Source organism: Puma concolor, chromosome D4 (genome assembly GCF_028749965.1).
Source record: "Puma concolor isolate L17-30 chromosome D4, mPumCon1.1.hap2, whole genome shotgun sequence".
NCBI lineage: Eukaryota > Metazoa > Chordata > Mammalia > Carnivora > Felidae > Puma > Puma concolor.
The window spans coordinates 63,453,328-63,468,433 of NC_141679.1; the positions used below are offsets into that span (position 1 = coordinate 63,453,328).

The 15,106-nt window shown below is 39.8% G+C and overlaps 1 long non-coding RNA gene across 1 annotated transcript in view; it reads left to right on the plus strand.

Annotated features, from left to right (window-relative positions):
- LOC147574940 (uncharacterized) overlaps nt 1-15,106 on the plus strand; it is an 86,388-nt gene that overhangs the window by 52,073 nt on the left and 19,209 nt on the right. Inside the window, exon 2 of the long non-coding RNA XR_015243329.1 lies at nt 9,336-9,480. This is a non-coding gene — a long non-coding RNA (uncharacterized LOC147574940). The remainder of the gene's footprint in view (nt 1-9,335; nt 9,481-15,106) is intronic.

A 15,106-nucleotide genomic window follows, 5' to 3' on the forward strand; every position in this document is an offset into this window, starting at 1 on the left:
AACATGTGTTCCAATCCTAGAATATTTTTAAATTTTTTTTTTCAACGTTTATTTATTTTTGGGACAGAGAGAGACAGAGCATGAAAGGGGGAGGGGCAGAGAGAGAGGGAGACACAGAATCGGAAACAGGCTCCAGGCTCTGAGCCATCAGCCCAGAGCCTGATGCGGGGCTCGAACTCATGGACCGCGAGATCGTGACCTGGCTGAAGTCGGACGCTTAACCAACTGCGCCACCCAGGCGCCCCCTAGAATATTTTTTTGTGTGACACAGGCAATTTAATCTAACCTCTCTGTGCCTCATTTCTCTGATCTTTGTAATGAAGATAGAACCTACTTGAGAGTGGTCAGGATTAAGTGTGTTAATTTTTATGTATGACTCTCAGAATACTGAATATGTAGTAAGCACTCTAAATGATAGCTATTATTATCTAAGACCCTTTGAGTTCCAACATGCTTTGATTCTATGGATGACTAAAGAGTGAATGGGATCTAGGAGCAAACTACTCTTTCCCAGTAGAATAATTGACTTCAGGAGAGGACAACAGAACCTAATGAATTGTGCTTTTGCCTCAAGGTTTAAGAGAAGCCTGTGGTTCTAGGCACTGGTCAAATAGGGCCAGTTGATAGGGCTGAAGTTACATTACTGAGATAGAGAGGAAACAGAACAAGAAACATCATGTCTCTTTTATTTTCTGCATAAGCAAAGCAAATGTATAAAATGATAGCACAAATTGTATTGCGGTGGGAGGGAGTAGGTGAGCAGACAAGCTCTCTTTGTTTATTCTAACGTATGGACAGTAAATGCAATTCCAATTTTCCCCTAATTTTTCTCTCTACACAAAAGCTGAAATTCTGGATATACCGGCTACAAATGATGCCTCTTCTCAACTTAGCCTTTTATTTCCTGTTTGACTCTGCAGCAGTGTTGGTGCGCTGCTTCATTGTTTTTCCATGGTTGCCCACATGACACACACCTACTAGAGCCATGATGAAAATAATAGACGTGTTGAACAGAGGATGAGTAATTATAAATCTGCCGTGTGTCCACATGATATCTGCACCAGGGAAAAGAGAAGAGAAGTAGCAATCAACTGAAATACGACTGTTTTGAAGCAGATTGAGAAGAAACATATGACCAAAATACATACTGGGTTTGGAGGCTCACTCTTTTTACTTTTGAAATTATTGTAATCTTTTTTTTTTTTTGGTGTTTTTTTTTAAGTACAAAAGCAACATATGCTAATTGTAGAGAAAAAAGGAAACAGAGACAATAAAAATAACATGACCTACAATCTCAACCCCAAATCTTGCAGAGGATTAAATAATGAATGTGGACAAGGAGCAAACCACTCTTTTAAGAATAGAACATTTTGGTATATATCCCTCTGATCTTTTACTTTATCTTTGTGCAAAAATGTAGTCAAATGATATTTGGTATTTTATACTTCGTTTCACTTAATATATATTTGCTATATATTACAAAGGAGTTGTAAAATATTTATGAACCAAATTTTAAGATCTGTATAAAATTCTATTATAAAATCTATTATAAATAGCACAGTTTATTTTACCTATCTCCTGATTTTGGACATTTTAGATTACCTCTTTCCTGTGACTATTGTGGTACAGAAATATTTGGGCACATGAGTTATTTCCTTAGCACAGATTCTTAGAAATTAAATTGCATATATATATATATATATATATATATATATATATTTATATATGCTTTTTAAAAAATGTTTATTTTTGAGAGAGAGACACACACACACAGTGCAAGCATGGGCAGGTAGAGAGAGAGGGAGACACAGAATCTGAAGTGGGCTCCAGGCTCCAAGCTGTCAGCACAGAGCCCGACGCAGATTTCAAACTATGAATGGTGAGATCCTGACCTGAGCCATGTCGCTTAACCGACTGAGCCACACAAGCACCCCATAGTTTATATATATTTAAAAGAACTTGATACCTTGCCAAATTGCTCTGAAGTCAGGTACTATAAATTTATGATTTACACACACACACACACACACACACACACGTATATATAAAGATTTCAGTGTAGAAATATAGAATAATGAAATTTAGGAGCATATTTTCATAACCATGGGTAGAGAGAACTTCCTAACAGGAAACCCAATTGCAATAAGAGACTAATTTCAAAAAACATCAACATTTGTATGTTTAAGTATAACATAAATGAAAGCAAAGGATAGAAGACAAAAAGGAAAAAATATTTCAACATCTATGATGGACAAAATTTAAGAAGCTTGATAAACAAAGGCTTTCTATAAATGGATAAGAATAAGGCAAATGACCTAATAAAAATGGACAAAGTATATGCACAGATAATTCACAGAATACAGATAGCTAGTAAAGACATGAAAAGATGCTTATTTCACCCGTACTCAGGGAAATAAGAAACAATTAGTGTGGTAAAAATGGGAAACTTTGGAAACACTAAGTGTTGGTGAAAATACAAAATGGGTAGTTGTACATTGCTGGGTGAAATTTGAATTGCTAGAAGTTGATGGGAAAGCATCTGGCAATATCTGTGAAGATGTAAAATACATGATATCATTTGATCTTGTAATCCCTTTTTGTAATTTATAATAAAGAACAGAAGTGCAAGTGTTTAAGGATATATGAATAAGGATATTTATTTAGTGTTGTTTGTACTGGCAAAAAAAACCCCCCAAGCTGGAAACAACTTGAATGAACATTAATAGGAGAATAGTTGGATTGATTATAATAATCTTTACTATAAACTGTTATACCAAAATTAAAAAGAGTAAACCAGATTTACATATTTTGAACTGTATGGATTCCAATGATATAATATTATGTGGGAAAAAAAGTGGGAGATTAATGTACAAGATAGTATCACATTTCAGATTAAAAAGAAAAAAGTGCTAATCTAATATGTACTTTATTGGAGAATAAACATGTAATGCTTGTTTTCTTCAGTAACTGTCACTTTCATATCTTTTTCAGATTTCCTCCCTATTGTAATAGGAATGCTTAGTAATATTCAGCCAAATCCATAACTTTTCAGTTTTTAGAATCTTATTTTAGTTCTCGAGACTCAACCAAAGATATGCATGAGCTATGCATTTTATCCCAATTTCAACAATCAGATAAGTTGCTTCTCCTCTCTTCCCGAAGAGCAAGAGGGTGGAGTTGTTGATGGAAGTTCCTCAAGAGGGTGGATGTGTTGGTGAAAGTTTCTACTTTATGAATCCAGAGAGGACTTCATGGGAAGAAAGAGACTGGCTTAACCTACACTGATTCACACGTTGTTGATAAAAGATGGAATTACAAGATTGCTGTTAGTGATCATTCCACTTGCTTTTCACTATATCCATTTAATTAATTCCTTGTTAAATTGAGATTATTTAGAGTAGTAAAAGTTAAATATCTAATTGGAAAACTGGTTCCCATTGTGTATGATACAGAAAAGACTATTCAGTTGAAAGGACATCTAGTGAAGTAAGTTAATAAAATGTCTTCCTTAAAAGCCCATATAGAAATTATGACTCCTAATGTCCAAAGTCTGTCTGTCTAGTAGCAGGGGCACCTTTGTTCACTGGGTTTTCCCAAAGCATCAGAATTGATCTTATTACTGTGCACTTATACGACTTTCTAAGGGCATTTGGACTATTTTCAAGAGACTTAGCCCTGAAACATAGATGCAGGAAGTCATACATATGACTACCGCCTTTCTTTCTATTTTCCTCTGGTTCACATGAGTGTTGTTATTCTCTCTCCCACTGAATGTAGCAATTGTCATTTCCCACGTGACCGCTATTCTCATACAGTTGCTGAGATATCTCTGTTGACTTCTCTTGCATCTGTTCTGTTCTTTCCTCAGCCCAAGGATAAAGCCTCCTATATCCTAAGACAGTTTTTATTCTCTTTGTCCATGGTTAAGATTATTCATTCTCCTTTCTTCCCATGCATCAATATCACTATTCAAAGTAGGTGAGAGCTTGGCACAGTTGGTGAAATCTCCACCTGATACTGACCCTGGCCATGATTCTGATTTCTAAGGGTGGTCCACCAAGATGGCAAGTTCCATGGTGCTCAGGATTTGCTACCCCATAAACAAAAATCACATGCAGGGCATCTCTGTATAAGCAGTTGCTTTCACTCTTGGCCTGATCCTATGGATACAATACCCGCTGCTACTGCCAGAGAGAAAAATCTTGAAATGTTTACAGAAAGTCGTGATTCATAAAATGCAAATCATGTTTTTTGCTTTAGCAAAAACATGTAGAGCAGGAGGGGACACAAGCCAAACCCTCTCATTTTACAGTCAAGAAAGCACACGCTCAAGAGACTTATCCAAGGTCACACAGCTGGTTGACTTGCAAGCTCAGAACTAGGAGTCAAGTCTTGGTACTTGCTGTTGTTTATTTGTGAAATGGAATACCATAACAGCATGGGAAGGAAATCCTGATAACCTATGTTTCTTTCTGTTCACTTAAAAATAACTCCCCAGGGGTGCCTGAGTGGCTCAGTCCATTGAGCATACAACTTTTCATTTCTGCTCAGGTCATGATCTCAAGCTTTGTGAGATTGAGCCCTGCAGCACAAAGCCTGCTTGGGATTCTCTGTCTCCCTCTCTCTGCCCCTCCCCGCTAAAAATAAATAATAATAAAAAAAAACCTCCCCAAACAACCTGAAAGTGTTAAATTGTGCTTAGTCACATTGTAGGTTTTACCAATTTGAGAGTCTTAAGAAGAAATCCCCTTGTAAAATTCTTGTCTTTGTGTGTTAAGGTGCAGGTTTTTCACAGATAATTGTAAATTGGTTCATTAACATTTCTGTCTTCCTAATGCTTTGCCATTGTCATTTAGGGAATAGAAGGTAATTTTGTAATGTGCACTTTCAAATTACCTAGGGAGCTTTTAAAAAGTATCAATGCTGCCAGGGCCCACCCTTAGAGACTGTGATTTGATTGGTCTGGAGTGAGACCCAGGCTTGGGTATTTTTCAAAAGACTCCTGAATAACTCTAACATACAGCTAGAGTTGAAAATCACAACTCTAGAGTCGTGATTCTCAAGTTGTGGTCTCTGGTCCAGCAGCTTTGGCATCACCTGGAAGCTTGCTTGAAATGCAAATTCCCAGACCCTTGCTTAAACCTGATCAGAAACTGAGGGCAAGGATGAGCAAGCAAGTTTTAACAGGTTCCCAGAGTGGTGCTAATGAATACTAACATTTGAGAAACCACTGGTCTAGCCCATAGTAAATATATGGCCTGTTTCAGCAAATAGTTTCTTTTTAAAAAATTTTTTTTAATGTTTATTTATTTTTGAGAGAGAGAAAGACAGAGACAGAGAGACAGAGCACAAGTGGGGGAGGAACAGAGAGAGAGGGAGACACAGAATCAGAGGCAGGCTCTGTGCTGTCAGCACAGAGCCCAACGTGAGATCATGACCTGAGCCGAAGCCGGTGGCTCAACCGACTGAGCCACCCAGGTGCTCCAGTAAATAGTTTCAAGGGAACACAGCCACACACATTCACTTATATATAATACAATGACAGAGTTTAGCAGTTGTGATAGAGACTGTATCACCCATAAAGCCTGAATTATTTACGATCCAGCCTTTTATTAAAAAAATTTTTTTTAACGTTTATTTTTGAGAGAGAGAGAGCGCGCGTGCGCACATGTGCACAAGTGGGGGAGAGCCAGAAGAGGGAGTCAGAGGATCTGAAGCAGGCTCCTTGAGCGCAGAGCCCGACACTCAGGAATTGTGAGCTCAGACCTGAGTGGAAATCCAGAATCAACCACTTAACTGACTGAACCACTCAGCACCACATGATCCAGCCTTTTAAAGAAAAAAATTTGACCCCTGAACTGTGCTTTTCAAAAATTTTTTAATGTAATGAGATTTTTAAAATTGTAGTTGACACACAATGTTACATTAGTTTCCGGTGTACAGCACAGTGATTTGACAATTCTAAACATTATCCTGTGCTCACCAGAAATGTAGCTACCATCTGTCAACATTCAAAGCTATTATAGTACCACTAACTATATTCTCTATGCTGTACCCTTCATCCTCACGACTTTTTCATTCCATAACTGGAAGCCTGTATTTCCCACTCACCTTCACCCATTTTCCCCATCCCCCACTCCCCATCCCACTCCCCTCTGGCAGCCATCAGTTCTCTGTATTTATGGGTCTATTTCTGCTTTGTTTGTTCATGTTGTTTTTTAGGTTCCACATATAAGTGAAATCATATGGTATTTGTCACACTTATTTCACTTAGCATAATATTCTCTAGGTCCATCCATGTTGTTGCAAATGGCAAGATCTCATTTTTTTTTAAATGGCTGAGTAATATATACGTGTGTGTGTGTGTACACATATATTACATTTTCTTTATCCATTCATCTATCAGTGGACACTTGGGTTGCTTCCAGGTCTTGGCTATTGTAAATAATGCTGCAATACATATAGGGGTGCATATATCTTTTTGAATTAGTGTTTTTGTTTTCTTTGGGTAAATAGTAGAATTGGTATTATATAGTACTTCTGGATCATATGGTATTTCTATTTTTATTTTTTGAGGAACTTCCATATTATTTTCCACAGTAGCTGCACCAGTTTACATTCCCACCAGCAGTGCATGAGGGTTCCTTTTTCTCCCATTTTCTTTTTTCTCCTTTCTCACCAACACGTGTTATTTCTTTTTGAGTCTATCCATTCTGACAGGTGTAAGGTGATATCTCATTGTGGTTTTGACTTGTATTTCCATGATGATGAGTGATGTTGAGCATCTCTTCAAGTGTCTGTTTACCATCTGTATGTCTTCTTTGGAAAAATGTCTATTCCAGTCCTATGTACTTTTCAAACTTCAGTGTAGAGATGAATCACCTGGGGATATTGTTTAACTGCAGATTCTAATTCAGTGGACCTGTGATGGGGCCTGAGATCCTGTTTTCTAATAGCTTCCAGGTGATATTCAAGTTGTTGGTCTGTGAAGGACACTTTAAGCAGCAAGGGTCTATAGCAATGTTGTCTGATAGAAACACAATGTGATGAGACTTCTCAGTTGGGACTCTTAAAATATAGTTAGGGAGATTTTTGTGGGGAAGTTTCTAGAAGCCCTGAAATCTTTGGTATGGGTGTGTGAAAGTCACATTAAATCTGGAAAGGCCCTTATAAAGGGTGACCATATAAAGTACATTCCTAAACTGGGACACCTCTGAGAGGGAAAAAGGATGTTATTAATAAAATAGGAGAACAGATGTCAATTGGAACTGTCCTGGACAAATTGGGTGTATGTATGGTCACTCTGCTTACAAAGGATCTAATTCATAGTTCTTGAAGGGACCAGCTATATACTGTGAGGAGCTTTTTCCAAAATAAAAATGCAGCTGGGAATGGGAGGGGAGTGTGGTGGAGAGGGGAGCTGTTTATCAGAATTTGGTAATAAGAAGGGCCGTGTAGTTTACAACAGCGCTCCACGTGGCTATCTTGTTCCCCTCACCCTCCATCCTGAAACCCACACTGAGGATCACGGTATTAGGGTCACAAGGCAGCACAGTCAGGACCAGAAGCCAGAGCCCAGCACTGCACCCGGCACAGAGAAGGTGTTGATTGTGCGTTTATTGACTGCTTGACAGAATGCAAGTGCCTTAACCTCTAGTCTGTAACCCTTCCTATGGGATTCTGTTTCTGGGGCAGAGCAGCCTGAAGCTTGCGCATGTGCGTGCGTGTGCACAGACTCCAGGGGGCGCTCTCACCGGGGTCACTGCAGTTCCCTCCACAGGCTGTGACCGAATCTTCCTGCCACTCACCTGGGTAAATTCCTGAGGCGAGGCACACAGCCCTATCCCGGCAGGACCGGGAGCCATTTGTTAGAAATTGCTTTGCCTGGGGAGACTCTAATCTTCGGCTTGTACTGGTAGCCCATGACTGAGGTGCTGGGGAGAAGGGCTGAGTGAGAAAGAGGCAAAGGACTGCAGAACAGCGCCTCCAGCCACTGTGTGCGCGCCCACGTGATGAAGGGCAGCCGGCGATACAGGCGCCATATTTTCTGGGTTTAGTCTGTCAGTAAATAATAGGGCACAGATGTTGCTGAATATTTTATGATTAACTTGCCCCAGGGGTCCCTAAATGTTTTATAATTTCTGAGTAAAGAAAGAAAGCATCCAAGGCTGTGGATTTTTAGCAGCAAGTTCAGCATCATTTTAATGGCTAATATAAGGAGACATTCCTTCTCACAATCGCACTTAGAAGAGGGCGGTAGCCATAGAGGTCACAGCTTCCGTTTAATGTGAACAGCCTGAACACAGGAAAATAACATCAAACCAGAGGACTGGAGGCTGATTTCAGGACCACTGTAATGATTCTGTGCCTTGAATTTGGACAAAATTTTGAAAACTGACATGGAAGTCTTGCTTCTTTTAGTTGAAGGCTTTTTTTGGGGATAGACCCATGGAGCAGAAGCGTTTTCTTTGTGAGCAGGAGGTACAGTTGTTTGTTTATAAGGGACAAATTCATCTCAAGCTTTGGTCTCCTTATTATAAGGAGGCCCTCTGAATCTTCCTGGCCCTCGGTTCTTAACCCACATCTACATCATCTTTAACAGCAGAGGGCACCCTGCTTCAGCATTCTGAGGGATCACCCCCTGAGAGAGGATCAGATGATCTGGGTTATATGTGTGTCTATTCTTAATTTACCTCTTCACATCCTTTGAGTGAACTCAAAGTGGAATCATCCACAGGTCAGGGAGGGTGTGGGGGTGTGGGTAGATGGCAAGATGTCATTAGAGAGTAGGGAGGAATGGCCGTACTCTGCAGGGTGATGGTGAAGCACATGGGTTTGGGAGGATGAACTTGGGTTCAAATTCTAGCATTGCTTCTTACCAGCTCTGTGTTGTTGAGGGAGTTATTTTTCCTCTTTTCAGTTTCTACATTAATAAAATGGTGATGTATATTTGTAAAGTCCTTGGCACAATGCTTGGCTCATAGGAAGTGCTCAATAGCTTTGAAAACTGGCAAGCAAGCAAACAAGCAAATGTCTTCAGGTTCAAGCTAGGGGAAGAGAGAGGCAGAAAATGAGTAGAGAGCTGCTTTCCTACCAGGCTGGAGTAACTCATTTTGGGAAATATTACACAGACTCAGGTTTTATGTATATTCTCATTGACTGATTGATTAAAAACAATCCCTTATAAGATGTGAATAGACTTTGTTATATTTCATTTTAGTTTTCCGTTTATTTGGGAGGTGCTGGTATTCTTTCACTTCTAAATGATTTAACAGTGTGAAATTCTAAAATAGGAGTTTGAAATCATTCTCTGAAATAATCCTGTGCTTTTTCAGAGAGAAGCTTGATACGCTCAAGGATTAAACCAATTTAAAGAAGAAGAGTGATATAAGTTGTTTGGAGGTACTTTCCAAACGTTGTTCCAGATTTGGGGTCTGAGGATATAAAGGAAGTGGCTTTTACCACGCTTCACTTTGAATGGTAAGAACCTCCTTTGATACAGTTGATAGAATTTCAGAGCGAGAAGAATCTTTAAGGTTTTAGCATTTAAGAAAAAATATCGTACCTGTTTCTACCCCCTCAACTAAATAAAAATCTCTTAGCATCAGGCTAGGTTAGCAGTGCTTTTACAAGTTTCTCAGGTGATTCTAATATGCAGCCAGCAGTGTGAACCCTTGTTCTACACAACTTATTTTACTAATGGGGAAAGTACTTTATGCTGGTGGGGGAAAGTACTTGTCTGTCTTCCATGCAGCCTCTCGAGTAGAGAGGCTTAAAATAGAAATCCAATAGGTTAAAAACCTTCAGTGACCTCCCTCTCCCCTTCCCCCCACCATCTCTTTTGAGTTTTTGGGACAGAGTTCAGGGTTTTCAGCCTAGCTCACAACTCTTTTCAGTGTTGACCTCTTGCTAAGCATCTCACCTCAATTTTTCTGTTCCCTTTACTTCTCCCCCTACACTCTTCTGTATAGTCATGCACGACTGCTTACATCTCCATGATGTGGCATGACACGTCCCAGTGTCATACTTTACAATACTTTCCTTCCTCGTGCTGGACTGCCTTTATCTCTTCATTTTCAAAATGTAGCTCAAGCTGAGATATTCAAATAGGGAGGGAACAAGGAAATACTAGCTGTGGCTGCTTGGGTGAAAACACTGTAGTTTTTTTTTTTTTTCTTTTTTTTTAAGACTGGGAAATATTCTTTGAGATTTTAGCATTTCTAGCCCAAATTTTTCAGGGCTAGGTTGGTTTCATAAATGTGTAAAGGAGGATCAGTTATGAGAAAAAAAAGTGATGGGGCTCTGGCCGCCTGGACAGCATGTCCTCCATTTAAATATGATTAAATTAAACTTTTGAGAAACAGGGCAGTCATTCCAAGGACTGCCAATTCACAACTTTGAATCACTTTGTTTTACAGACGAGGAAACTGAGAACCAGAGAGAACACTGGGAACATGGTAGTATATAGCAGTGCAAGAGCCCAGGTCTTCTAAATTTAGGTCCAGTCTTCACAATGCACCATACAACTTGGCACATTTCCTTTTTAAGTTCTAGTGTATTTATTCCAGATAATAATAATACTCATTAACATTTAGTCAATGTTATACAGTTAGAAAAAAACACTAATTCCATTTTATAAACTGCAGCTCAGGAAGGTGCTGTAGAATGATGTGTCTTGCTTCCTGGGTTAGACTTCTTGTGTTCAGAGGCAGAACAGAGGGCTGCCTGGAGTGTCCTACTATGAAATGCAGTCTTGGCTCCCAGTGAGACCATGTAGGAGGCAAGTGAATCCCTGCCATGCTTCCCTCCCAGCTCACACTTACTATATAGTGAAATCTTAGCTCTGGTGTCGGATTGATTGATTTCCTTCTCTAGGCTGTGTGGGTAGATTTTACCCTTTAAGAATTTCTGAAAATAAAAGCCTTTCCCCCAACCTTCTTTTCTAGAAGAGATTTTATTCACCCAGACGAAAGTACACAGTAAAATGTGAAAATTATCCTCCTACATACATACATATGAAGTTGAAGCTGGACATTTACTTTGGTCTGGTGAACAGCTACTGTACTGGCTGGGTTTTGAAAGCTTCCTTGCTGGAAGGAAGATAAGGCTTTGTTCTGACACATGGACACTCTGGGCCCATTTGCCTGCTTCAGGGGCCATGGTCCAACCCAAGGTATGGAGAGCACCTAGGTCTGCTTTGGCTCTTCTAAACAGAGCTTTCCCAACTCCCAGTTTCTATATGTCTCAAGAGACAACTAAAGAAAAGCCTTTAGCTTTGCCAAGAGACTCACTATTGGGGATAGAAGAAAGTCTTACATACATGATACAATCAACAGGAATGGGAAAGAGCAGAAATAATAACCTGTGAAGGGAGGTGTATAGGATAAAATTATGCTTCTCCATTGGTCAGGAGATGCTACAGGTGTGGAGAGGAGAGGCTGGGAATTTGGGATGTCCACTGGTTGGCAAGACTGCCTTTGCTCCCTACATGAAAGCATCTCTCACCATAGATAGGAGATTTCGTTCTTAACTGTTGACACTTGCTATTTCTCTGTCTTGTTCTGAAGTTGTGGTGACTCATAGTGGTTTATGAGATGTGGGCAACTTCCTGGCTCAGTGTTGCTGAATGTCCAAGTGTGTCTTTATTCATGCTGTGGTCACAGAAAGGGTAACTCCCCTTGCAAAGCAGGAAAGTTTGTGTTTCAGGAAGACTTTTCTCAGTTAATACACTTTATTTATTGGACTTCAAAGCCTTTGTTGAAGAAATAGAAATATTTAAAATAAAAGAAAAACGTAAGTTAAAATTAAAAATAATGGGGCGCCTGGGTGGCGCAGTCGGTTAAGCGTCCGACTTCAGCCAGGTCACGATCTCGCGGTCCGTGAGTTCGAGCCCCGCGTCAGGCTCTGGGCTGATGGCTCAGAGCCTGGAGCCTGTTTCCAATTCTGTGTCTCCCTCTCTCTCTGCCCCTCCCCCGTTCATGCTCTGTCTCTCTCTGTCCCAAAAATAAATAAAAAAACGTGGAAAAAAAAATTAAAAAAAAAATAAAACAACAGGGACTGAAGAACATTAAGTTATTTTCACTTTATAAAAGGGAAGGGAGAAGCCACAGGTTTATTTTAAATAGCAAGATCTCCAGTAATTTAACAAGTGTTTTCCTTTATATACAATTTTTAAGAAACAAAATGTTAATTTATTTATATTTATATATTATTTACATTCTTTTCACTGTTCATTAAAATTTTTTTTGATGTTTATTCATTTTTGAGAGAGAGAGAAACAGAGCATGAGCAGGGGAGGGGCAGAGAGAAAGGGAGACACAGAATCCGAAGCAGGCTCCAGAGAGACACAGAATCAATCTGAAGCAGGCTCCAGGCTCCAAGCTGTCAGCACAGAGCCCAATGCAGGGCTTGAACTCAAGTTCTTTGTGAAATCATGACCTGAGCCAAAGTCGGATGCTTAACCGACTGAGCCACCAAGGTGCCCCTCTTTTCACTGTTCATTTTAAATACGAAGCTGATCTTGAGATATATAGACACCTAAGCCGTTTTTAAAGATGAGGAAATTAATATTTATGAAGGCCTCCCTTTCCATTCTGATTTGCTATATGTTATGGTTACAAGTTTCAGACTTGTATTCACAACTTGATAAATTTGTATGTAGACATTATATATCTGTATTATAGTCCCTGAGTTGCGGTGTCCTTATGTATCTGACATTATGACAATGGCATTTTCTGTATTAACTGCTGGAGGTACCTGTCCTCACCGTCTAGTTCTGAGAAAATCCTTCATATTCAAAAGGAGCTAGTGAGTGGGAGCCATCACAATTGTTCTTTAAAAGATTTTAGGGGCGCCTGGGTGGCTCAGTCGGTTAAGTGTCCGACTTCAGCTCAGGTCACGATCTCACGGTCCGTGAGTTTGAGTCCCGCGTCGGGCTCTGGGCTGATGATGGCCCAGAGCCTGGAGCCTGCTTCCGATTCTGTGTCTCCCTCTCTCTCTGACCCTCCCCCGTTCATGCTCTGTCTCTGTCTCAAAAATAAATAAACGTTAAAAAAAAAAAAAAAAAGATTTTAGATAAGAAATGGATCCACTAAACAATCTGCAAGGAAAGCCATCTCTCTTAGGTGGTTTCCATGTTCTTAAAATTCCCCAAATGTGTAGTTTTTCTTTGGTTATTTAATCTCTGCTGCAGATGTCCATCTAATTTATTTGCAATTTATCATAGATTTTAATTTATAGTAAAAGTACTGGGCCATATTTGCAAAGAGATAATATATTTTTTTCATGCCTCATTCCTCATTCCAGTTTCAGTGAATAATTGTTTTTTTTCCATTATTATGAATTTATCTTTGGATGTTAATACTTTTGGATAATGAGTAGTTTCATAAGGTTCTTCTCCAGATGTCACATTGCAAACCTGACACACCTGGAACCTTCTTGTGCCAATGTCTAAATGACACCCCTGGTCACCATTCAGGCTCAATTTTCACTAATACAACTTGTGAGTACTAAAACAAGTTGTTTACCTTAATGCGAATCAGAATATCTCCATGTGTATAGTAAAAATGTAATACTTGCCTTGCCTGCTTCAGAAGAAGGCAGTGTATCTTGAAGGTTATGAGAAATGAGCTCTGTGGTCAGATTGGCCAGTGTTCAAGTCTTAGCTCAGCTACTTAGTACAGTGTGATTCTGGGGTGGTTACTTGACCTTTCTGATCCTCAGTTTCTGCATCTAGACAATGGGAAAAATAATACCAACCTGTGGGATTGTTATGAAGGTGAAATTCAGCAATGTATTTTATATGCTTAGAGTAATGCTTGGCATATTGTGAATTTCTTCAATTAATTGTGGCATATTTATGCATCTGTAGTTACATATTTGTGAAGGTCAAATAAAATATACACAAAAGTGATTTGTAAGTGTTAACGAGCCATTCAGATATATTAGCATCATTACTTGAGCATTCTGGTATTTTTTGAGCTTTGAGTTACAAACCTCCTGGGGACCTGAGTGAAGCAGCCACCGAGCCACAGGAAGGCTGATGCTTGTCCACCTTCTATCTCTAGCCCCAAATAGGACCCACCATCTGTTGGGCAGCCACTGTACTCTAGGTCCTATCTTTTGCTTACTTTATTATTAACCCTCACAACAATCCTCTAAGGTAGGTATGATTCACATTATACAGATAAAGAAAAAAAGTTCAGCAAATTTAAATAGATTTAATAACTTATCGAAAGTTTATGTTAAACAGCTCTTAAGTTGGGGGATTAAAATCAAAACTTCGGGCGCCTGGGTGGCTCAGTTGGTTAAGCATCAGACTTCAGCTCAGGTCATGATCTCATGGTTCATGAGTTCGAGCCCCGCATCAGGCTCTGTGCTGACAGCTCAGAGTTCAGAGCCTGGAGCCTGCTTCAGATTCTGTGTCTCCCTCTCCCTCCCTCTCTCTCTCTCTCTCTCTCTCTCTCTGCCCCAACCCCACTCACGCTCTGTCTCTCTCTCAAAAATAAATAAATGTTAAAAAAAATAAAAAAACCAAAATTCAAATTTATCTGGTTTTGAAGTATGGGTACTTTTACTGTACTATATGCCCTGGTGGGAGTGTAACGACAGTTGTGAGCCAGACAGATTTATACCTTGTCCTGGTTCTGCCACTTATAAGCTCTGTGTCCTTGGGTAACTTGGCTTACTAGTTGAACCTAGGTTTCTTCATCTGTAAAATGGCAGTAACAAGACCTACCCCACAGGAATGTTGTGAGTATTAAGTTAGAAAGCATGTAGTAAGTGATAGTAAATAATAGCTGTTTATATTTTATCTTGTCTTCAGGTGCTTTCCATCTCCCATGGGGGTGCTGGAGATCCGCTCCTCCCTCTTCAGGCCAGCAGGGGGCAGTAGAGACAATAAAGGATATGACCAAACCAGGGCTATAGTTTTAACCACTCTCTCTCCCCCCCCGCCCCCCCCCCCCCGCCCCGATGGTGTCCACCTAGCAGTCTAGGAATTTCTGAATCAGATAAGATCCTTAGTGGTCTTTGATTCTGGCTCTTAGAAGGAAAAATAAGCCCCCCGCCACCCCCCAACCATCCTTGATTTTATAGAGAAAACGAG